At 34.5% G+C, this 24,691-nt stretch overlaps 1 long non-coding RNA gene across 1 annotated transcript in view; it reads right to left on the bottom strand.

The window, feature by feature from the left end:
- LOC132597398 (uncharacterized) overlaps positions 1–24,691 on the bottom strand; it is a 226,924-nt gene that overhangs the window by 4,855 nt on the left and 197,378 nt on the right. Inside the window, exon 3 of the long non-coding RNA XR_009564173.1 lies at positions 7,067–7,140. This is a non-coding gene — a long non-coding RNA (uncharacterized lncRNA). The remainder of the gene's footprint in view (positions 1–7,066; positions 7,141–24,691) is intronic.

A 24,691-nucleotide genomic window follows, 5' to 3' on the forward strand; every position in this document is an offset into this window, starting at 1 on the left:
GAACACAAAACTTATTTTATCCCAAATTCTAAGTAAAATGTTTACTTCTTGAAAACATACCATGCTACACAGACGTAGAAAACAAATTTATGTTTACCAGGGAATAAGCGGGGAAGGGAAAAATTGGGAGATTGGGATTGACAATATACACTACAATATATATAACAGATAACAAATAAGAACCTACTGTGTATCACAGGGAACTCTACTCAATACTCTAATGGCATATATGGGAAAAGACTCTATAAAAAGAGTAGATATATGTATCTACTGATTCACTTTGCTGTACACCTGAAACTAACACAACATTGTAAATCAACTATACTACAACAAAAATTTTAAAAAGAATGCTTATCCGGTGCCTTCACTCATACCCTAGCACACCATCTGCTAGGTGGTGAATATATCCTGCTGAGAAGCCTGGTTTACCTTCCTGCCCCAATCTGGCCCTAACCACAGTGAACTTCTCAAACTGCAATTAAAGTGATTTTTTTCTCTTAATTATAATTCTTATAATATCACTCTGCTGCTTAAAATACTTAAAAGGGGTTCTGCTATCTCTGTTTACCTCCAGAATATAAGTCAAAACTCTGAAACCAAGTTTACAAAGCTTTTGATGGTCCATCACAAACAGGTTCATGCCTGCCTCTGCAGCCTCCAAAGTTACAATTTATCTCCTCACATACATTCTAAACTTTTCTCAGTTCCCTGAATTTGTCACATTCTTTTCCTTTGGATCCTCGCCTGTGCTATTCCCTCTGGCCAAATCACTGTCCCAGAACTTCATACTCCCCTCCTTTCTTGGTTAGTTCCGCTTTATCCTTCAGATAAAGACTTTCCCACCTTACCAAGTTTAGGTCAGTTTCTCTCAGAAATGAACATGCAATCTCTACTTCCCTATCATAGCACTTTCCACATTATTTTGATTTCCTGGTTGTCTGTTCTTCCTGTGATCTTCCAAAGGCAGAGACAAACTGTCTTTATTCTGCTTTATTCTTAGTCTTTAACATAGTGCCTTGCAAATGATTGGGATTCAGTAAAAATTAGTTGAAGTAGTGAATGGCCAATGTAATAGGCAACCACCAGTCGAAAGTCAATCAAGAGACAACATTACAAGAGGAACAGCATATCTTTCCCAAGGCTTTAAATTTTACAATGTGCTTTCCATTCTATGATTTGTCCCTCTTCCTCTCCTGCCACCCAGATGAGACCAAAGAGTACATATCTCTTTAGAAGTGCACAACAGGACTCTGATGTGAGGTGGGTTGAACAGGAGATAATAATCTTTCCTGAGGCACATGCACACTCCCAAGGGGGCTTTTGTAATACTTCTTACTCTATATTGTAATAATTCTTTCCTCTAATAGTCTGTAAGGATTTTAAGAGCAGCAAGCTTGTCTGATCTCCAGTGTTGAACCTTGAGTCTAGCATATAGTACTAGAGTTTATCATATAGTACATTTAATGAATGAAAATCAATTTCATCCTATGGAAACCTTGGCCTCAGAAACAGAATAACATATTTGAAGTTCACAACTACTAAATTGTTGTGGAGGCATGAAAGGCATAGAAATCAGAATTTTTGACTCAGAATTTGATCATATTCCAAATTTTTGATTCAGTTAAATAATTATTTAATAGTAATCTGACTCTAAGTTAAAAGACACACCAGACTGGCAAAAACTATGTAATAAATTCCATGCCTCTAATCAGTAAAAGAGGCAACCAGTAGGTAGGGAAACACAGACCTCAACTTCTCTAAAGGTGATGTCAGGCAAAGTGTAATACAGAAGAGAGACAAGTAACCAGGCAGCCTCCTTTCTGAGTCTGAACCATAGGTTCATCTTCATTATGGTGGACAATTTTATTCCATCTCTCTCTCTCTTTTAAATTTCTCATTGAGGTAAAACATATATAAACAAATGAACACAAATCAAAAGAATAGTGCCAGCACCCCAAATGCCCCCCATTGCACCCCCTCTCAATGACTGCCCCGTTCCTTCCATTCTACTTTCCATCCCTTTTCCAGATGTGTTGCTAGTATACAAGGCATATAAGGAAGAAATGTCACCATCTCTGGAAAGAGGGCTCTCACAATCTATTAGAAGAGGCAATTTTATTCTAATGGATATGAGACCATGCACTAAGAGGCTGGCAATCTGAGCAAATTAAGAAAACTCAAAAGAGGGAATCTTTTGTAGACTGAGATGGGGGAAACAAAAGTCTTCAAAGAGGAGGTGAAAATTTAAAGAGAGTTTTGAAAATTAGTTTCCCAGGTTGGAAAAAGGAGAAAAGTAGAGTATCCCAGCCAGAAGAAAATATCATCATGGTGAAAGGAAAGGGACTAGCTATTTGAGTGAAGGCTGGTAGTCTAATGTGATGTGGTTAGAGCAGCAGGTTTCAATCTTGGTTTGTGATCAAAATCACCTGTTAGGCTGTTCGTGGGCTACACACTAGACCTACAGAATCATGTACTCCAGGGATACAGGGATAAGGGATACATGTGTGGGTTATTTACAAAGCCTCACAGTTATTTTGGTTTGCAGACAAAATTGTGAATGACTGGACTGGAAGAAAAAGTACCTTAAAGAATGTGAAGTACTATGTAGATGGTGAGTCAGGGTGGATTGGAAATTTTGAATGCCAAGGTATATATTTTGGCTGTATTCTTTATTGTTTCCTAAACATGCCTAATTATAAGAATTCCAAGGATACTGGTAAAAAATCAGCTTTCTTGACCCCACTCCAAACCTACCAAATAAGAATTGACAAGGGAGGGGCCTGGAGATTTCTCTTCCTCCCGTCCTCCCTTCCCTCCTTCTCTCCCTCTTTCTTTCCTTCCTTCCTTCCTTTCTTTTTTCTGTTATAAACTGCATGTTTGTGTTCCTCCCCCCACCATATTTATATGTTGAAACCCTAATCCCCAATGTAATGTTATTTGGAGATGGGGGTCTTTGAGAGATAGTGTTCATGGTGGGATTAGTGCCCTCGTAAGAAGAGAGAGCTTGCTTTTCTCATTCTCTGCCATGTAAGGACACGATGAGAAGATGGCCACCTGCAAACCAGGAATAGGTTTGTCACTAGGAACCAAATCTGCTAGCACCTTGATCTTGGACATCCCAGCCTCCAGAACTGTGAGAACAAATATTTGTTGTTTAAGCCAACCAGTCTATGGTAATTTGTTATAGTAATTTGTTATAGCAGCCTGAGTAAAACTCTCCCTTCCTTCCTTCCTTTTTCTCTGTCTTTCAAAAGAACTCAGGCAATTTTCATGATTACTCACATGGGAAACTTTTTGTTTTTCAGCCGGTTGGGAGTCATTTAGACTTTTTAAGAGTCAGATCTTCCATAAAGATCATCCTGGTAGAAATTCATTTCTTGAGGAAAAGGAAGATTTAAATGAGGGAGAGGAAATAAAGGCTTGTTATATAATTTTGGGGCTAGCTGATTAGGGGCGACCTTAGTCTTTAGTGTGAGACTATGTGCAACACATACCTGGTGCTCAGAAATGTGTTAATGTACTGTTTTAAAGGGCATTTTAATAGGTGAAATAATGAGGATGTGGTGAGCATTTGAATATGGGGTGGGGAAGAAGAAGCGCTGAGCACGATTTGGAGATTTCTAGCATGAAATGTTTGATGAGTGGTAATGCCATGCAATGAGACCGAATTGAGTGTTACTTCTTAGATTCAAACTTAAGAAAAAGACTGTTCCTTAAAAAGAAGTTATCAGCAAATGACTTTGAACACCACAGAACCTCATATAATTCCTCTCCCCTCTTTATACTTCTGTCAAGTCATAGCCATACCTCCAACACAAATCTCATACTCACACAAGTGATGTGTACTTGCATGGAATAATGGGTTGTGCATTTAAGGTCCACACTTTAGACTGGCAAAGCCAATTTTCACACCCATCAGATCCTCTCCCTTTTGCTCCACTCTCCTTCCTTACTCAGAGCAACTATTTTTTCCTCTATAATAGCTTTCGTACATAAAAAAGAGAGAGAGCATGGCTGACTGAAATGATGGCTGTCTGATTTTGTTATAGTATCTGCTGCAAAATTCCGAGTGAGCAGTGTAACTTGGTGCTAGAATTTGAAACAGAAGGGCAAAACGCTAATTGAATCTAATCTTCAAATAACCAGAGTAATAAAAGAGAAATAAGGGTGGAATTTCATAGAAGTTCAATTTGAGAACTCTTGTAGCTGCTCAATTTGAGAACTCCACATAACAATTACCTGTATATTAGCTGATCATAGGTGAGTCGATTTTTCACCTCAGTGAACATTTTTCTGGCAATAAAACAAGCGGTACTTTCTTCCTTATTACAGTAAAACTGCCACTGGGCTCCATTTAATAAGAATTAACTGTGAATAAATTACAGCATCAAATTATGTACCATGACATAACTTGGTGTGAAAAATCTAAGCAGCTGCAAGACCCCATGAAGTTAATTCAAGCTGAGCTCAGAAGAAAAACCCTTAATTACTTCCTGGAACCTGTGGATCTATTTTCAGTTCCTGGTGTCATTGGGATCACAGTTTAGATGAATTACCAGCAAATGCTCATGAAAGGCATCAGTGGGAATGCACTACAGAAATGGGGGTCAACTCTTTTTTATTCTTGGATTTGCCTCTGGCTTTTATTACTAAGTGTGTCTCTACAAATTGAGAAATCACAGCTGGATTTAGAAGAATCTAGATTTTATATTTGGAAGGAAACATATACTCATTAAGTTCTACCTCCCACAAAGAATAAGCTTCCCTCCTTTGTCATTTCTGAAAGATGGTCAGCCTCTGCTTATAAAAGCTCTATGAGCAGGGCTTATTACCTCCCAAAGCAGCTTATTCTTATGATAGGGCAGAGTTTCAGAAATTGTGGTCAAAATCTATCTGATTTTGGTAGTCTTTCTAGGTCTAGTTCTGTGAATGGGAATAGAGTTTCCCAAATTTGTGTGATTAATATCACCCTTTGCACTTGCTAAACCTATAAATTACCTGGCCTTTTCCCTTGGGAAATTCTGAACCAGAAAGTCTGAGTTTGGTTCTGGGAATCTGTATTTTATCACATATATCAGGTGATTATTGCTCTCAGATAAGTTTGGGAAACACTTCTCTAATCACTTCTCAGACACAAAGAATCATCTGGGGATCTTGTTAAAATGCAGATTCTGGTTTAATGAGTCTGGGATGAGACCTGAGATTCTGCATTTCTAAGGAGCTCCCAGGTGATGCCAATTCTTCTGGTAGGTGGACCACACATTGAGTCGCAAGACTCGAATAATGTCAAACATTTCTTTTTAAGATGATGGTTCTTAATATATTATTGAAGACAACAATTTCTCCTTAACTTCTATTTCTCTAATCACCAAGCTAAAAGTCTTTGATTACTTTAGTAATTTCTCATACAGTTTGGATATGCTGTGGTCTCCACACCCTTCATCACATCCTTCATCATCTTGGTTATTTTCTCCTGGCTTCACCCTGTTTTGCTAATATCGCTCTTAAAATATAATGTACACAATTCAATACAATTCTCCTAATATGCTTTGAAATTTGTGCTCCAATCATATTGATTTTGTAATCTGCCAAAATCTTTAAATCTTCCCTGCTTAAACTGCTTCTAAGCATGGTCTTTAGAAGCTGACTTAATTTCATTTTGGTGGGTATATACTGAATCTATATGTTATCTCTGTTAAGTTTCCCATTTCCTTTATTCTTTGAGAAAAATTTGAATGTTATTGTGTCACCTGTAATACTAGCTATCCCTTCCAACTTTATTTCATTTTTCCTAGTTCTTCCTTAATGTCTTTTTCAGAATGCTGAAAAATATACAGTATTTGCTGACATGTTAATGGAGATGACTAATGTAAAGTGACAAGTTGCTGTCTTCTAGTGTGGTTTTTAAACAACTGCAACTCTACCTAAAATTACTATTATCCAGCCATTGACTTTTTAATATGGGCTCTACTGGTATTTTAGTTTCCACAATTCTTTGTTGTGTGGGACTGCCTTGCATATTGCAGTTCATTTACCATCCCTTGACACAGCTCTCTAAATGCAAATAGCACTCCCTATACCTATTTCCAAATGCCCCCAGTATACAAGACCTTCCCTGATTGAGAACTATCCAGCCTATATTTTACCTTCTTTCCAGAGTATATCAGAGGAGTCTTTACCCACTACTTCTCTGAAATCCAGTCTCTTTGTGTTGAACTAAGACCATTCCTTGTGTAAGAGCTAAGACCATTGCCTCCACATAATTTAACTATTGGGACTAGCAACTGAGACCATCTGTGTCAATATGATTTAACTGTTTGCTCAGGAAATTTTTCACCAGAAAGATAAACTGGCAAATCAGTAAATAATTTCATTTTTTTGCTTGAATAAATTTTTACAGACTAAAGTACATATCTGAGTGAATGATTTTCACGACAGTTCATTTACATAGACACACAGCTTGCTTATCAGAGCAATAGTTTGATTATCAAGATTTGCTTTAAGATCTTCAACCTGCTGTTGCAACAGTTTTAAATGATATGTCACAAACTTTTCCCAACCCCAGTTAATTTCCTTAAATTACTTTAGCTCAGACTCCAAAGACCAAAACCTTCCCTAATTTCTCCCCTTTAAGACATTATTGAAACTATTAAGGTGGTGATCTCCCTTGCTTCAATAAGCTTGATGAACTCAGTTGGGTTAACAGTTTCTTTGGTGGTCTTGTGAGGGAGCTGACAATGTTTATTTACAAAGACTTTAAAATATTCCTAGTGGTGGGCTTTTGATATCTTGACCTATGAATCCTATGAAGATGCTGAATACTTGCTCCAAGCTTGTTAATGATTGATACATACTTTTGCCATTATTTAGGAGAAGAAAAGAAATGGAAAAAGAAAAGAAGAGGTATTGATGACGTTGATTGAAAGGAAATGATCAAGAAGAGGAGGAGTAGGTAGATGGAGAAGAAAATGAAGACAAAATAAATAATAAAAGGAGAGGGAAAACACTATGGGAAGTATGTAACAACAAAGAGGAATGAGGAAAAAGAAAAACTATGACGAATTACCTTTTCCCTCCTTGTTCTTTTCATCATGGAAATAGGTTGTGACTCCTTATTGTTCCCAGGCAGCATGATTTCAGCTACAAATATGGACAAAAAGAAGAAAGGTAATGAGAATAATCAGGGTATAGGGGACAAATACAAGGACATGACTGGTCACTTCACTCATTTTGCAGATAAGGCATACTCCTTCTTTGCAGAGATAACGCTTCCTACCCAATAATCTATTTGTTGTTGCTTTTGTTGTTGTTTTATTGTAAAATATACATAACATAAAACTGACCGTCTTAACCATCTTTAAGTGTACAGTTCAGTGGCGTTAAATACATTCACATTGTTGTGCAACCATCACTACCATCCATCCCCAGAACATTTTCATCTTCCCAAACTGAAACTCTATACACATTAAACAATAACTCTCCATTTTTCCCTCCCCCCCAGCCCCTGGAATCCACCATTCTACTTTGTGTCTCTGTGAATTTGACCACTCCAGCTACCTCAGAGAAACAGATTCATACAACGTTTGTCCTTTTGTGTTTGGCTTACTTGACTTAGTGTAATGTCTTCAGGGTGCATCCACGTTATAGCAGGTGCCAAAACTTAATTCTTTCTTAAGGCTGAATAATAGTACAGTGTGTGTATATTTCACATTTTGTTTACCCACTGATGGACAGTCAGTGGACACTTGGCTGTTTATACTTTTCGGTTCTTATGAATAATGCTGCTATAAACATTTGTGTACCAATATCTGTTTGAGTCTCTGACTTCAATTCTTTTGGTTATATACCCAGAAGAGCAATTGCTGGTTCATGTGGTAATTTTTGTTTTCCACAGTGGTTTTTTATATTCCCAATGTGCAAGGGTTCCAATTTCTCTACATCCCCATCAACACTTGTTATTTCTTTTTTATTATTATTTTTTTATAATAGTCTTTCTAATGGGTGTGAAGTGGTTTTGATTTGAATTTTCCTAATAATTAGTGATGTTGAGCATTTTTCATGTGCTTATTAGCTATCTGTATATCTTCTTTGTAGAAATGTCTATTCAAGTCCTTTGCCCATTCCTATCCAATAATCTATTGAGCAATGCTTGGGGCTAGACCAGATTGGTACCCCCAGAATGTGACACAATGAGTTGTAATTAATATTTACTAATCTATTCTACAATTAATTGAGGTTCATTCTTTTTGACTTTTCCTAGACCACTTATGTAGCATTTTAGTTTTTGTTTCATTATAACTAATATATATCTATTTAGGTCCACACTACTGGGATCTATCCATTATCTTTTTAGAAAATTGAGATATTTACCTCTTTCTACTTCTTTTACACATTCCCATATAATAGAGATATCTTAAAAATTATTACTAGTTATTTTTAAATAACATTTTCAAGTGTCTTAAACTCTAAAAGTGTAATCTGCCTAATGATGCCTAATTTGGATGCTTCTAACAAGTAAATTTATGCAGGTGAGTAGTGTGTGGCCCAACAGGTTTTGTTAGGAAGTCTAAATGAATAGGTACAAATAACTTGGAAAATAAAACTTTTCTAAAGAACAGTTTAGACTTTTCAATAATGTTCTATAATGCAGCATAATATTCCACTTCTGGGCCTTCTATTTTTCTGGACACAGGAGAGTCAGACATTCATTCTTTGTTGTCTTACATATACATGTTTTCACATTCTTCCTAAGCCACTGTATTGTAGAGTACCCTATTCCTTCTTACGGAACACAGGGTGAATTCTTGTACTACGTGTGGAGAACACTGTGGTTCTTTTCATCTAAAATCTTTTATTTGCTGAATATGGAGCATAAGATAGAAGTGAAGAAATTAGTCTCAGTGGAAAACCGGTTTGTTAACCTAAGCAAACTACTTCATAAGAAGTAGAAGCCACAACTTCCCCCATTGCATGAATTTTATGCTAAATGAGCTGTTATAAAGCAACCAAGAGTGACTTAAACTGTAGGCCTGGGCTGCATTATTGACACGAGGAGCTCTTCCAAGAATGGAAAGCCAGTAACCAGATGGATGTGAGCTGGAAACAGTTTATGTGGATTTGAGAGTACAACCAAGACAAGGTGCAAGCATAAGGTGAGGAAGGAGTGAATGGCTGTGTAAATCCAGTATCATAAAACTCAGGGACACTGGCTAAACTCAAATCTAATCTAGGTAGACATCAGTTCCAAAAAATTCTGTTCTAAACAGGGCAGGCATTTTGTGTGACCTTATGAATTTGAGAACAACAGAGGGGACATTTGTGAGAAGGATGGGGAATGACCGCAAACTAAGGTCAGAGACTCAGTATTCCCAGCCTATCAGAGGGAGTTTAGTCTGTAGTTAGTCAAGTGGAGATACTGCACAGCATTGGTGTAGGTCAAAAAGTTTCAGCACGATGCTCTCACAGGCATCTGGGGTTCTGGACACCTCCAGAAACTCATTCATCAGGCATTGATGGCAGCTGTGAACTATTTCCATATTCCACTTGCTAGGAAGGAAACCATTAATACATTTTTGACTAGTGTCCATACTAGTTGGGGTTTAGCCTGCAGGGGTGCATAAATCATTCCCCAGATGGGGTTAAATAAGCCATAACTTAATGCTGAGATATGCGGGTGATATGTGGTAGAGGTTGGAGAGTGGTAAAGAGTAGCCAGCTTCCCTCTGTGGGTATCCTGGTGGAGAGACCATCATTCCTTCCTCATAGTTTATATTTCTAGGTCTAAGAGGAAACTGTTAACAACAATCAAATATTTCTTGTCATGATTGCTACCTTGTTATAAACCAGATTATGATCAGAGCCTTCTTTTATGGTGTTTAATTAAATTATCCCATCAACTATGTGAACTACATATTATCAGTTTTCATAGATCAATAAATATGAGGTACAGAGTGGTAAAAAACTTTCCTTCATCTGACTTCAACTTCTGTGCTTCTCTTCTACATATCTTACTTTGGAGACATTCTTTTTATATCTCCCATATCACACAAAGCATCCGTATAAATTGACTTCAGAAATAACCCTTGGTAACATAGAGTAATCCAAGCTGATTAGGCAAATTAAGCACAAACCAAGGTCCTATCTTCTTACATATTGATACCTTGAGGAAAGATAATTTCTGAGACTACTTCCATAAACCTGGCCAACGATAGTAGTATATATCATTGCAAAACATGATAGCATGATGCGGTTGTATGATTCCATGTAGATCAGAAATCAGTTTTATGAAGTAATTTGTATTTTTATAAGTGCCATCCTCCTAGATGAAACAACAGCAGCAGTCATATTTTCTTAAATCATTATAGCTGCTTGTGCTGTAGTGTTTTTCATAACTTACAATAGGTCTTAATCCAGCACTAACATTTAGCAGACCATAGCAATATCTCTTCTGTGCCCTGTTTAATGCAAATAGATAACTAGTGCCAAGGCAGGCCCCAGTTGCTATTGTTCAGCAGTGTTTGCTCTGCAGCATTTTTCTGAGCTCTGCAAACACATCTTCCATCTGGCAGCTGGATATGTTTTAAATTTTTCTCTGTATAAAGCCCTTAGGCAATGCCATTTCATATATTTTGCTATTCAGGCCAAGTGAATAGCCAATCAGAATCTTCTGAAGAAGCCCTAGTGATCAGTATTGTTGATGAACTACAGGAAAATTATATGCATGTATTTGAATATTCTTCACGCATTAAAAGCATCTTTGAAAAAATCCTTAAATGCAAACTGTATGCTTGTTCAAAAAATTATTTTTTATTCTTCTCCTTGTTAATGGTGCATAGTCATCCATTGCCTTTCCCAGTCTTATAGTTAAGGTATCACTTGTTACCTTGCGTCTCTAAACTCAACTGTAATCTGAGGTCAAGTTGGTTAAGTCAACCACCTCTACTTCACCATCTACCCAGTCCTGGAATTTATGTTGATTCTTGCAGGCTCAGTATGCAGTGTGCCATGGATGAAATTCCAGTCCATCTGAGCTGTCAGTGTTGCAGTATCTCCCATTCTTGGTTTCACATACCACATTGACTCATTTCACAGATGGACTCCTGCTTCGGATTTCCCCTCTACATGAAAACAGGTCTATTTGTTTTTGATATTTATACCTGCCTATCTCATTCCAGATGACTTCCCCAGAAAAAAAGCCGTGTGCTTATCTACTATAAGTGATTCAAATAGCTTTTTTTTTTTTTTTTACAGATAGGGCTTTAAAAGTACTGGTTTAGTTTACTAAGAATAATACAGACTTGGATGTCAAAACCTTGGCCTTTGACCCAGTTCTATCTCTAATTAATGATTTTCTTTTTAAGCAACCACCAAACTAACCCTAGATCTCAGTTTTCACATCTATAAAATGAGGATAGTGGGCCTTCAGTGTCTATTTGGAAGAGGCAGAAAAGTTTATCTACTCAGACACTTACCACCCAAGAATGAAATAAATAGTCCTCCAGTATCTGAGAAGATATTTCTCCTTAACTCTTGTACCCAGATTCATAGAGGAAATGCATCATACAGTGAAAAACCCCACAGTGTTCTCCACAGGTAGTACAAGAATTCACCCTGGGTTCCCTAAGAAGGAATAGGGTACTCTACAATACAATGGCTTAGGAAGAATGTGGTCTAATTCACTGCTCAGCATCCATTAGGTAATCAAAAAATATTTAGTGTATTGAATAAAGAAAATGATGTGCTGCTTTATGGGTGGTCATAACCTTTGCTGGCTCTTAATCTTTATTCTTTATTCAATAGATTAATTAGTTATTCCTTGTTACTTAATTTTCTTGAAGTTTAAACAGTTTTCTCAAAAATTAGCCTTTTTTTTTTTTAGTCATTTCCTAGTATCAATATACTTCCCTTTTCCTCAGTATCCTTTCTTTTCTTTGGCTGTCAGTCAAAGTAATCCTCTGTTTCTAATTTAACAAAAGAGAAAATGATTATTTATAAGCACTTTCACCCCGACAGCCCTGAAAAAGAAGTCTTATAATTTCTAGCCATCTGTTTCTTAAAGCCTAAAAACATTAGTCTTAAATTCAATACTCTCACCTTCTTATCTGGCATCTGTCTCTTTCATTAGCTTAGATGCTTTTTGTTTATCTGTTTGGACCAGTTTACTTCCCTAATCTATGAAAGAAGAAATTTTATTTGCTTCAGTGGTTTTTATCCCAACAGAGATTTGAAAGCTTATTTTCTGTAGGGTGATGTTAGCAGTGATTTCTGAAATTTTCATTCACATATACCAGATTGGCTTGTGTCTACAAATCTCATCTCAAAAAATAAATATTACAAATATGTTGAGCTAATTTAAAATTATATATCTATTTCCGTATACACCTATATGTATATTCTAACATATATACATTAAATATTATATATTGGTACAAACTTTCCAGACAAAAAAAATGTCCATTTGAATCAAAAATCTTAAAAAATATAACTCCTCTCATTAATTATCCTAAGGGCATCATCTGATAGAGTTAAAGATAAGGTTCTATTCACAAAGATGGTCATTGCAACATTATTTCTAGAGACTAAAATATTCAAAAACCTTAAATATCCATCATTAAGAAGTTTAAGTAATTTTAAAATGTTTAGAAGACTCAATTAACATTAAAAATGTATACATGAAAATATTTAGTGAAAAGCAGAAGTTTTGAAGAAACTACTTTGAAATATTATCAATGATTATATTTGGGAGAGAAAGCTCTTTTAATTAGTTTTTTATTTAACAATATTATCTAAAACTTGTTTTTGTGTCTCTGTAAAATAGAAATAATAAATGTAGCTTTCTGATACAGTTTTTTTCCCCAAGACTTAGTGAGATAATGGACACAAATTGCTCATCACAGTGACTTATGCATAGTAAATGTGTCACTAGAAATAGCTATTGGGGTGAGATTAATAATGTGGAGCTTTACAATGGGATCAAAATTAAGTTGTTATTAACTTAAAATAGACTGTTATAGATATAAGTTGTTACATGTGAGCCTCAGGGTAACCACAAAGCAAAACCTATATTATATAAACAAAAGAAAGGAAAAAGAAATATAAGCATACAACTAAAAAAAAGTCATAAAATCACAGAGGAAGAGAGCAAGAGAAGAAAGGAACAGAGAACTACAAAAATAGCCAAAAAATAATTAATAAAACAGAAATAAGTATATGCCTATCAATAATTACTTTAAATGTAAATGGACTAAATTCTCCCATCAAAAGACATAATGTACATGAATAGATTAAACAAAAAACAAGACCCATCTATATACCACCTACAAGAAACTCACTTTAGATGTAAGGACACAAGCAGACTGAAAGTGAAGGGATGGCCAAAGATATTCCATGGAAATAGAAACTAAAAGAAAGCTGGAGTAGCTATACTTATATCAGACAAAATAGACTTTAAAACAAAGACTGTAACAAGAGATAAAGAAGGGCATTACATAATGATAAAGGTGAATGCAGCCAACATAGGAGTACCTGCATATATAAAGCAAATATTAATAGCAATATGATAACAGTAGAAGACTTTAATACTCCACTTACATCAATAAATAGATCATCCAGACAGAAAATCAATAAGAAAACATTTCCCTTAAATGACACATAAAACCTGACGGGCATAACAGATATTTACAGAATATTCCATCCACAAGCAACAAAATATACATTCTTCTCAAGTGCACATGGAACCTTTTCCAAGATAGATCATATATTAGACCACAAAACAAGTCTTAATAAATTTAAGAGGACTGAAATAATATCAAGGAACTTTTCTGACAACAAAGTTATGAAACTAGAAATTAATTACATGGAGAAAACTGGAAAATTCACAAATACATGGAGATTAGTAATGTGCTACTGAACAACCAATGGATCAAAAAACAAATACAAAACACCTTAAGACAAATGAAAATGGAAATGTAACATACCGAAATCTATGGGATATAACAAGAGCAGTTCTTAGAGGGAAATTCATAGTGTAAAGCCTATCTCAAGAAACAGAAAGTCTCAAACAACCTTATTTTACACCAGAAGGAATTAGAAAAAGAAGAACAAATGAAGTTCAAAGTTAGTAGAAGGAAAGAAATAATAAATATTAGAGCAGAAATAAATGAAATAGAGACTAAAAAGAGAATAGAAGATCAGTGAAACTAAAATCTGGTTCTTTGAAAAACTAAACATAATTGACAAGCCTTTAGCTAGATTCACCAAATAAAAGAGCAAGAGTGAGAGTGAGAGCAAAAGAGAGAGAACTCAAATAAATAAAATCAGAAATGAAAGAGGAGGTATTAGGACCGATACCACAGAAATACAAAAGATTATGAGACTACTATGAACAATTATATGAGAACAAATTGGAAACTCAGGAGAATGAATAAATTCCTAGAAAGATACAACTTACCAAGACTGGATCATAATGAAATAGAAAATCTGAATAGACCAATTACTATTAAGGAGACTGAATGGGTAGTCCCAAACCTCCCAACAAACAAAAGTCCAGGATCAGATGGCTTCGCTGATGAATTCTACCAAACATTCAAAGAAGAATTAATACCAATCCTTTTCAAACTCTTCCAAATAATAGAAGAGGATGGAACTCTTTCAAACTCATTTTATGAGTCCAGCATCATCCTGTTACCAAAAGAGACAAGGACACCACAAGAACAGAAAATTAAATGACATTGTCCCTGATAAACACAGATGCAAAAATCCTCAACAAAATATTAGCACACTGAATTCAATAATACATTAAAAAGATCATACACCATGATCAAGTGGTATTAATCCAGGGATGCCAAAATTGTTCCACATTCATAAATTAGTCAATGAGATACACTGCGTTAACAAAATGAAGGATAAAAATCATATCATTTTCTCAATCAATGCAGAAAAAGCATTTGACAAATTCAACACTTATTTATGATGAAAACTGTCAACAAAGTGAGCATAGAGGTAATATTTTTCAATATAATAAAGAACATATTTGGCAAGCCCACAGCCAACATTAAACTTAGTGTGAAAACCTGAAAGTCCTTCCTCTCCAGTAAGATCATAAACAGGACAAGGGTGGCCACTCTCTTCACTTCTTTTCAACATAGTATTGAAAGTCCTAGCCAGAGCAATTAGGCAAGAAATTGAAATAAAATGCATCCAAATAAGAAGAAAGAAGTAAAATTGAAACTATTTGCAGATGACATGATAGTATATATAGAAAGCCCTAAAGACTCCATCAAAAAACTGTTACAACTAAAAATTAAGCAAAGTTGCAAGATACAAAATCAATATGCAAAAACATGTTGAATTTCTATATACTGATAAATTATTTAAAAAATAAATTAAAATAAATAAATAAATAAATAAAAATTTAAAAATAACATTTACAATTGCTTCAAAAATAATAAAATATCTAGGAATACATTTAACCAAGGAGGTTAAAGAAAGGTATATTGAAAACTACATGACATTAATGAAAGAAATTGAAGAAGGCACAAATAAATAGACTGATATTCCATCCTTATGGATTGGAATAATGAATATTGTTAAAATGTCCATACCACCCAAAGCAATCTACAGGTTCAATACAATCCTTATCAAAATTCCAATAGCATTTCTCACGTAAATAGAACAAACAATCCTAAAATTTGTATGGAACCATATAAGACCCAAATAGCCAACGCAATTCTGAGAAAAAACAACAAAGCTGGAGGCATCACACTCCTGATTTCAAACCATATTACAAAGCTATAGTAATTAAAACAGTATGGTATTGACATAAAAACAGACACATAGATCAATGGGACAGAATAGAAAGCCCAGAAATAAATCCATGCATAGATGGTCAATTAATTTTTGACAAAGGAGCCAAGAATATACAATGGGAAAAGGACAGTCTCTTCAATACATGGTGTTGGGAAAATGGGATAGCCATATGCAAAAGAATGGAACTAGACCACTATCTTACCCCATACACAGAAATTAACTCAAAACTGATTAAAGATTTCAATGTTAAGATCAGAAACCATAAAATCCTAGAAGAAAACATAGGTAGTAAGCTCCTTGACATTGAGCTTGATGATGAGCTTTTTTGATCTGACCCCAAAACACAAGCAAGAAAAGTAAAAATAATTAAGTGGAATTACAAAGTTCTAAAAAGTTTCTGCACAGCAAAGGAAACCATCAAAAAAATGAAAAAGTAACCTACTGAATGGGAGAAAATATTTGCAAATCATGTATCTGGTAAGGAGCTATGTCCAAAATACATAAAGAACTCATACAACTCAATAGCAAAAAAACCCTAAACGTTCCAATTTTAAAATGGGCAGGAGATCTGAATAGACATTTTTCCAAAGAAGACATACAGATAGGCAACAGGTACATGAAAAGATGCTTTCCATTATTAATCATCAGGGAAATGCAAATCAAAATCACAATGAGATATCATCTCACTCCTGTCAGAATGGCTATTATTAAAAAGACAAGAAATAACAGGTCTTGTTGCGAATGTGAAGAAAAGGGAACCCTTGTGTACTGTTGGTGAGAATGCAAACTGGTGCAAACACTATGGAAAACAGCATGGAGGTTACTCAAAAGATTAAGAATAGAACTATCATATGATTCAGTAATTCCTCTTCTGGGTATTTATCCAAAGAAAACAAAAACACTAACTTGAAATGATATATGCACCCCCTTGTTCACTGCAGCATTATTTACAATAGCCAAGATATGGACACAACCAATATGTCTGTCAATGGATGAATGGGTAAAGAAAATGTGATGTATATATATACAATGCAATATTATTCAGCCATAAAATAGTATGTAATCTTGCCATTTGTGACAACTCGGATGGAGCTTGAAGGCCTTATGCTAAGTGAAATATGCCAGACTGAGAAAGACAAATATTCAATGATCTCTCTTGTTATGTGGAAAAGAAAGAAAGAAAGAGGGCTTCCCTGGTGGCACAGTGGTTGAGAGTCCGCCTGCCAATGCAGGGGACACGGGTTCGTGCCCCGATCCGGGAAGATCCCACATGCCGTGGAGTGGCTGGGCCCATGAGCCATGGCCACTGGGCCTGCGCGTCCGGAGCCTGTGCTCAGCAACGGGAGAGGCCACAACAGTGAGAGGCCCACGTACCGGGAAAAAAAAAAAGAAAGAAATACATAAATAACCAAGCTTATAGATAACAGAGAACTGATTGGCGGTTATCAGAGGCAGGGGGTGGGTGTATGTGAAAAATGGGTAAACTCTTTTTATATTTGTTTTTGTTTAAGTAATTTGAAAATAAACAAAGAAAATATAGCTGTTATTATTAGATAGACTAATTATTTCTTTAATTTTTAAAAATATCTATCATTGCCTAAAAACCAATGATGTGCTTGGTGTTATGCTAACTCCTCTTCCCTCCAGCATTATTTTCCAAAGTCAGAAACTTATTCAGATAACTAGTTCAAAGTCATTCTAGTTTTGAGACTAGAGTCAGATTTAAATGCTAGCCTCTCTACTTGCAAAGCCCATGCCCTTAACTGCTCTAGAAGATTACCTCTATAGGCATCACATACATAATTGTAAAAAACAACATAAAAAATTTTTTAATAAAGGAAAAATAAAAGATTTGCAATTTCTATGTGTACTACTTTGCGTGATTCCAGTGGTACAGATAACTCTGTTTTTGTTTTCAAAACTAAAATTCCTTGAAGTCATTCCAATGTGTACAATATTTTCCATAAATCATCACAGGAAGATGAATACCTACTCCTTCTCTCCAAATCTTTATACTGTTAAATAAAGAGATTTTTCTATATTTCCCAAATTTTATGCCCTATGATGCACTCATAATAATTTTCTGATTTTATCATAACCTATACTTACTATGTATGTAGTAGCCGTTAAGATTTAGTGAGACACAATTTGGACTAAAAAAAGAGTAGATCTACATGGATAAGTAAAATGTTTGATATTTGTTATATTGCTAAAGGAAATATGGTTTTATTTCTTTCAAGTACACTTACTTATTTGAAAAGTATAGGTACTTAGAAGATTGTATTAATCTGAGAATAAGAAATTTTAAAAATTACCATATCAATCATACATACGAGCAGATGCTTCTAAAGTGATTCTAAAGTTATTACATTTCTTCAATACAATTTTTAAATTAGTTTAAATAGAAATATTTCTCATATTTTACACCTTTGATAATATGAAGTTAAAATATATCAGCTTTTGAAAGCATATGTTGTGCCTTGAAAATAAAGTCTCATTTAATGTCAATGACTCTATTAGATAGGTATTATTATGTCTATTTTCCATTAAGGAAACTGGTGTTCAGTCAAGGAAATTGGTACATCCTTCTATGACTTGATTTTTTAAAAAAAAATAGTATTTAACTTTATATTTGTGAATTTATCCATGTTGAGATATAGTTTAGGTATATTCATCTTAAATGCTGTATCCTATTCTATTATATAAATATACCACAATTTTTTTCTTCCGTCTGTGGATTTGTTTCTGTGTTTTGTTATAATAAACAATGTTCCCAATGCATGCCTTCTTGGTAAATGTGGAGGAATTTCTCAAGGGAATATACCTACAATTAAAATTTCATTTAATATGCATACTTTCGACTTTACTAGGTAATGCCAAAGCGTTTTCCAAAGTGGTTTACAATATAAAGTCCAGCTAGTAGTGTATAAGTGTCTCCACGCATCAAAACTTTACTTCTTGGTATAGTCAAACTTTTTACTTTTTACCAGTGAAATATAAAATATAATGATATTTTACTGTGCTTTTGATTTGTGATTGTGTATTTAACAATAACCATACACACTTGCATATGCCTGTTTGCTTCATTTGTAAAATATGTATTTTTTTACATCCTTGATCCTACCCCCTCTTTTTCAAATAGCTTATTTGATTTTTTCCTTTTGATATATTTTCTTATATGGGAAAGAAAATCTAACAAAAATTGGTTTGCAAAACAATAATAATAACCAATTTATGCAGCTTCAAAAAAAGATTAAACTTAAATATTGGCCATAAAAAGAAGAGAAAAGTGATGATCACATTATGGTTTTTAATATCCTCATATATATATTGGTCACAATTCTGTCAGTAATAATATTTGTAATTATTGGCTACTACTTTGAGATTTGCCTTTTAAAAATTTCCTCTGTTGTATTATTTTATGAGTAGGAAGTTTTAAATTTGTTACTGCAGTCAAATTTTATTTATTGTTTATACTTACTGAGCTTTTATAATTCTTCCCTATACTAGTCATAAACATCTCTCCTATACTTTTGTCACAAGTTTTAAAAATATTGCCCTTGAATCTGGCATGAAGCAATAATTCTGTTTCATTTTTTCACATTTTAATTACCAAATTATAACAACATATTGAATACTGCATATTTTTACTACTGATTTGCAGTGCCAGATACATTAGACACCGTATTTTCTTATGTGCGTGAGTGTGTTTCTGGTCTCTTTTATTGGGCTGTTTATTTTCCCTATGCCTATGCAATATTGTCTTACTGACTACAGTCTAATAAGTCTTGATATCTGATAGCATAAATTTCACACATTGTTCTTCTTCTTTAGGAAAGTCTTGGTGCTCTTCATTAAATAGACTTACTGCTCTCAGTGCCTCCTTTATTAAAAAACATGTCCACATATATGTTAGTCAGTCTTTGGACTCTAGTTTTTTTCTTATTAGTCTATTGTTTATACTTATCTGTATTGTTATCTTTTAGAGCAAGTGTTTCCATCTGATTTTTCTTTCTAAAGAGTGTTGCCTTAGAGTTCAGAAGAAGTGGACTGGGAAACTGGCATAGGAGTAAGGAAACAGAACAAGAAAAAAATGGGGAAGGAGAGGTGCATAGAGGATAGCTTTAGTCTGAAAACACAGGGTAAAACTTTGCATTAAAATTTATTCTTCAGAATTTTGGGGACCCAGGGCAAAAAACAAGGTCACATTATGACTGTGAGCCTTAGGTACTTTTACCACCATAAACCCCTTTCTCTATTAAAAATTGTTTAAATTTATATTTTTATGGCTGCATTAGTAGAAAGATGAATACAGTCCAGGCCAGATTTATTATTACATATTCATATAATTATATTAATGTTATTCTTCTGATTTTAAAATAAAATTAAAACATTTTTGCAGACCCCTAAAATTATTGTGGGCCCTTGGCACTGTGTCTACTGTGTCTTATGGATGTCAGCATTGGCAATGAATCTGGTCTTTCATGCTACTACAGTTTTTGTCACTGCTTAATGGCTGCCCTGACTCTCTTGTTCTATGGGTACTGGGACAAGAAAAGTCTTCTAAGAATTGCAGTTGCTGGCTAGTGGAAATGAAAGTGAACTTGAGGAACCAAGGGATTCACAAAAATAGAAAAAAGGATCCTAAGGGATTCCAACATTATCCACTAAATATTCTTAACTATTTTGGGCTCTTTATATTTCCATATAAAATTAGAATCAGTTTGTTATGTTTCACAAATTACTGTGGGTGTTTTAATTGGAAGTGTCTTAATTCTATAGACCAATTTGGAGAGGAGACATCTTTAAAATACTAAATCTCCTATGAAAATATTATCTCTATTTATTTATGCTTCACAATAAAGTTTTATAATTTTTCCAAAGATTTTATGCACCTTTTAATCAGATATATTCCCAAGTATTCAATATTTTTGATTCTATTGTAAATAAGCCACATTTAAAATTTTTATCTTATGTTTGTTGCTGGTATATAGAAATACAATTGTTTTTTCATGCTGATTTTGATCCACAAACTTCTACATAGTATTATTAATTTGAATAATTTCTTAGTAGATTCTTTTATATTTTCTTTCTATAAATGCTATCATCTGAAAATGACAGTTTTGTCTACTCCCTTCCAAGTTTTTATAATTTTTATTTATTTTTCTTTGCTTATTACACTGGAAAGAACCTCCAGAATAATATTAAATAGAATCAGTAAAAGAAAATATTTTTATCTCCAAAATTTAAAGGAAAATTTCTATTACATTACTGTTAAATATAATGTTTAATCTAGGTTTTCCAAATACCTGTTATCACATTAAGATAATCCATTCTCTTCAGTTTTAATTTCCAAGTTTACATTTCCCCATGAATTATGTTGTTTTCTTACTGTCATATAATTTTCAACTTGGTCATGCTAATGATCTACTATTAATTTTTATATTACTGAATTCAATGTGCTAATATTTTGTTTAAATGTTTTTGTATTGGTATTTATAAGTGAGGTAGCCTTGTAATTTTCTTTTCTCTCATTGTTTTTGTCTGGTTTGGGTATTAGAGGTCATGTTAAATATATTGTTTTAGGGAATAACACTCTGGAATTTTCTATCATCTGGACTATATCATATATGACTGAAATAATTTCTTGAGTGTTTGATAGGCCTGACCAGTAAAGCCATCTAAGCTTGAGGTTTTCTCTGTGGAAAAGTGATTATTTTTTCATTACTTTCAGTGGCAGTGTAACTATTAAAGTTTTTAATTTCCTCCTGAATTAGTTTTAGTAATGTGTGTCTCAAGGAAGTTGCCTATCTCATCAATTTTAAAGCTTATTGGATAAAATTGTTTATAGAATTATCATACTAGTTTCAGTAACTTAATGATTAATGTCCATACTACTCAAAGCAGTTTACAGACTGAATACAATCCCTATCAAAATTCCAGTGGCATTTTTCACAGAAATAGAAAAAACGATCCTAAAATTCATGTGGAAACAGTGAAGACTCTGAATAGCCAGAGCACTCTTGAACAAAAAGAACAAAGCTTGAGGCATCACACTACCTGATTTCAAAATGTACTACAAAGCTATTGTAATAAAAACAACATAGTACTGGCATAAAAATAGACATATATAGGCCAATGGAACACACCAGTGATGCCAGAAATAAATCCCTGCCTTTATGGTCAATTAATCTTTGACAAAGATACCAAGAACATACAATGGGGAAAGGACAGTCTCTTCAATAAATGATGTTGAGGGACTTCCCTGGTGATACAGTGGTTAAGAATCCACCTGCCAATGCAGAGGACACAGGCTCGATCCCTGGTCCAGGAAGATCCCACATGCCGCGGAGCAACTAAGCCCATCCGCCATGACTACTGAGTCTGCGCTCTAGAGCCTGTGAGCCAAAACTGTTGAGCCTGTGTGCCACAACTACTGAAGCCCATGTGCCCTAGAGCCTGTGAGCCACAACTACTGACCCCACACGTTGCAACTACTGAAGCCTGCATGGTCTAGGGCCTGCATGCCACAACTACTGAGCCCACTTGCTGCAACTACTGAAGCCTGCATGCCTAAAGCCTGTGCTCCACAACAAGAGAAGCCACCGCAATGAGAAGCCTGCAAACTGCAATGAAGAGTAGCCCCCATTCGCCACAATGAGAGGAAGCCTGTGTGCAGCAATGAAGACCCAAAGCAGCCAAGAAAAATAAATAAATAAATTTTTAAAAAATAAATAAATGATGCTGAGGAAGGGTTCAAAAACATATTTGACGAAATAATGGCTGAAAAGACCCTTAACCTGGGGAAACAGATATTTAGGCCCAGGAAGCACAGAGAATCACAAATAAGATGCCAAAGAGATCTACACCAAGACATATCATAATCAAAATGGTAAAAGTTAAAGAGAGAATTGTGAAGGCACCAAAAACAAACAAAAATACAAAACAAAAGCAAAGAGTCACATACAAGGGAGCACCCCTCCACAAGGCTATCAGCTGACTTTTCAGCAGAAACTTTGCAGGCTATAAGGAGATGGCATGATATATTTAAAGTGCAGAAAAAAACCCTCTACAACCAAGGATACTCTACCTGGCAAGGTTATCATTTAGAATTTAAGGAGAAATAAAGAATATCTGAGACCAACAAAAAGTTTAAAAGTTCATCACTACTAAACCAGTTTTACAAGAAATGTTAAAGGGTCTTCTTTAAGTGAAAAAGAAAAGGTTATAACAAGGAATAAGAAAATATATGAAGGAAAAATTCTCACTGATTAAAGGCAAATATATGTTAAAGGCAGTAGATTGACTACTTTAAAGAGCTAGTAGGAAAGTTAAAAGACAAAAAATCAAGTATAACTACAATAAAAAGTTAAAGGATACACATAAAGATGCAAAATAAGACATCATAAACATAAAATGTGGAGAGAAGAGTAAAAAGTGAAGAGCTTTTAGAATGTGTTTGAACTTAAAAATGACTATCAGCTTAAAACTAATATATATGTGTATATATAGATATGTATATCTATACACACACACACACACACACACGTATATATATATACATATATATATATATAAAATCTAGCTCATGGTAGCCAAACACCAAAATCCTACAATATATACTCAAAAAGCAAAAAGAAAAAACCTGAATATAATACTAAAGAAAATCACCAAAATACCACGAAAGAGACTAAAAGAAGAAGAAGGTCACAGAGAACTATAAAAACAACCAGAAAAACAAAATGGCAATAAGTACATACCTATCAATAATCATTTTAAATGGAGATGGACTAAATGCCCAATCAAAAGATACAGGATAGTTGAACGAGTGAAAACAATAAGACCCATCTACATGCTCCCTATAAGAGACCCCCTTCAGAGCTAACAACTTAGGGACTGAAAGCGAAGGGATCAAAAAAGATATTCCATGCAAATGCAAACTAAAAGAAAGCTTGGGCATCAATACTCCTGTCAGACAAAATAGACTTTAAAACATAGTCTATAAAAAAGACAAAGAAGGACATTACTTAATGATAAAGGGATCAATCCAAAAAGAGGATATAACATTTATAAACATTTGCACCTAACCTATATATAACCTAAATATATAACCTAAATGTTAACAGAAAAAAGGGAGAAATTAACAGTAATAAAATAACAGTAGAGTACTTTAACACCTCATTTACATCAACGGACAGATTACCCAGACAGAAAATCAGTAAGGAAACACTGGACTTAATTGACGCATTGCACCAGATTGATTTAAGAGATATATATAGAACATTCCATGCAATGTACACATTTTTTTCAAGTGCACATGAAACATTCTCCAGGAAAGATCACATACATGCTAGGCCACATTAATTAGTTAACTAGTCTGAATTTAAAATAAGGATTTGATTTGATATTAACTCTAAAAGGTACTATTTCATCAAAACTCTTTATTTTATTAAAATTTTTATGTTTATAAGTATTAAAACTTTTATATGTGATGCATTAGGCTCTGTACAGCCTGTTATGATCAATCCTTTTTTTTTTTTTTTTTTTTGTGGTACGCAGGCCTCTCACTGTTGTGGCCTCTCCCGTTGCGGAGAACAGGCTCCAGACACACAGGCTCAGCGGCCACGGCCCATGGGCCCAGCCACTCCGTGGCATGCGGGATATTCCCAGACTGGGGCACGAACCTGTGTACCCTGCATCGGCAGGTGGACTCTCAACCACTGTGCCACCAGGGAAGCCCTGATCAATCCTTTTTAGGCACTGTGAAATAAGGGACTAGTGATTGATTTGCTCTCAGATTGGTCCCCATTACATAGTAGTAAACAATTGTGTATATGTGATGATTATTCATTACTTATCATTAATTATTCATTACTGCATAACC

The sequence above is a fragment of the Globicephala melas genome, chromosome 6 (genome assembly GCF_963455315.2).
Source record: "Globicephala melas chromosome 6, mGloMel1.2, whole genome shotgun sequence".
NCBI lineage: Eukaryota > Metazoa > Chordata > Mammalia > Artiodactyla > Delphinidae > Globicephala > Globicephala melas.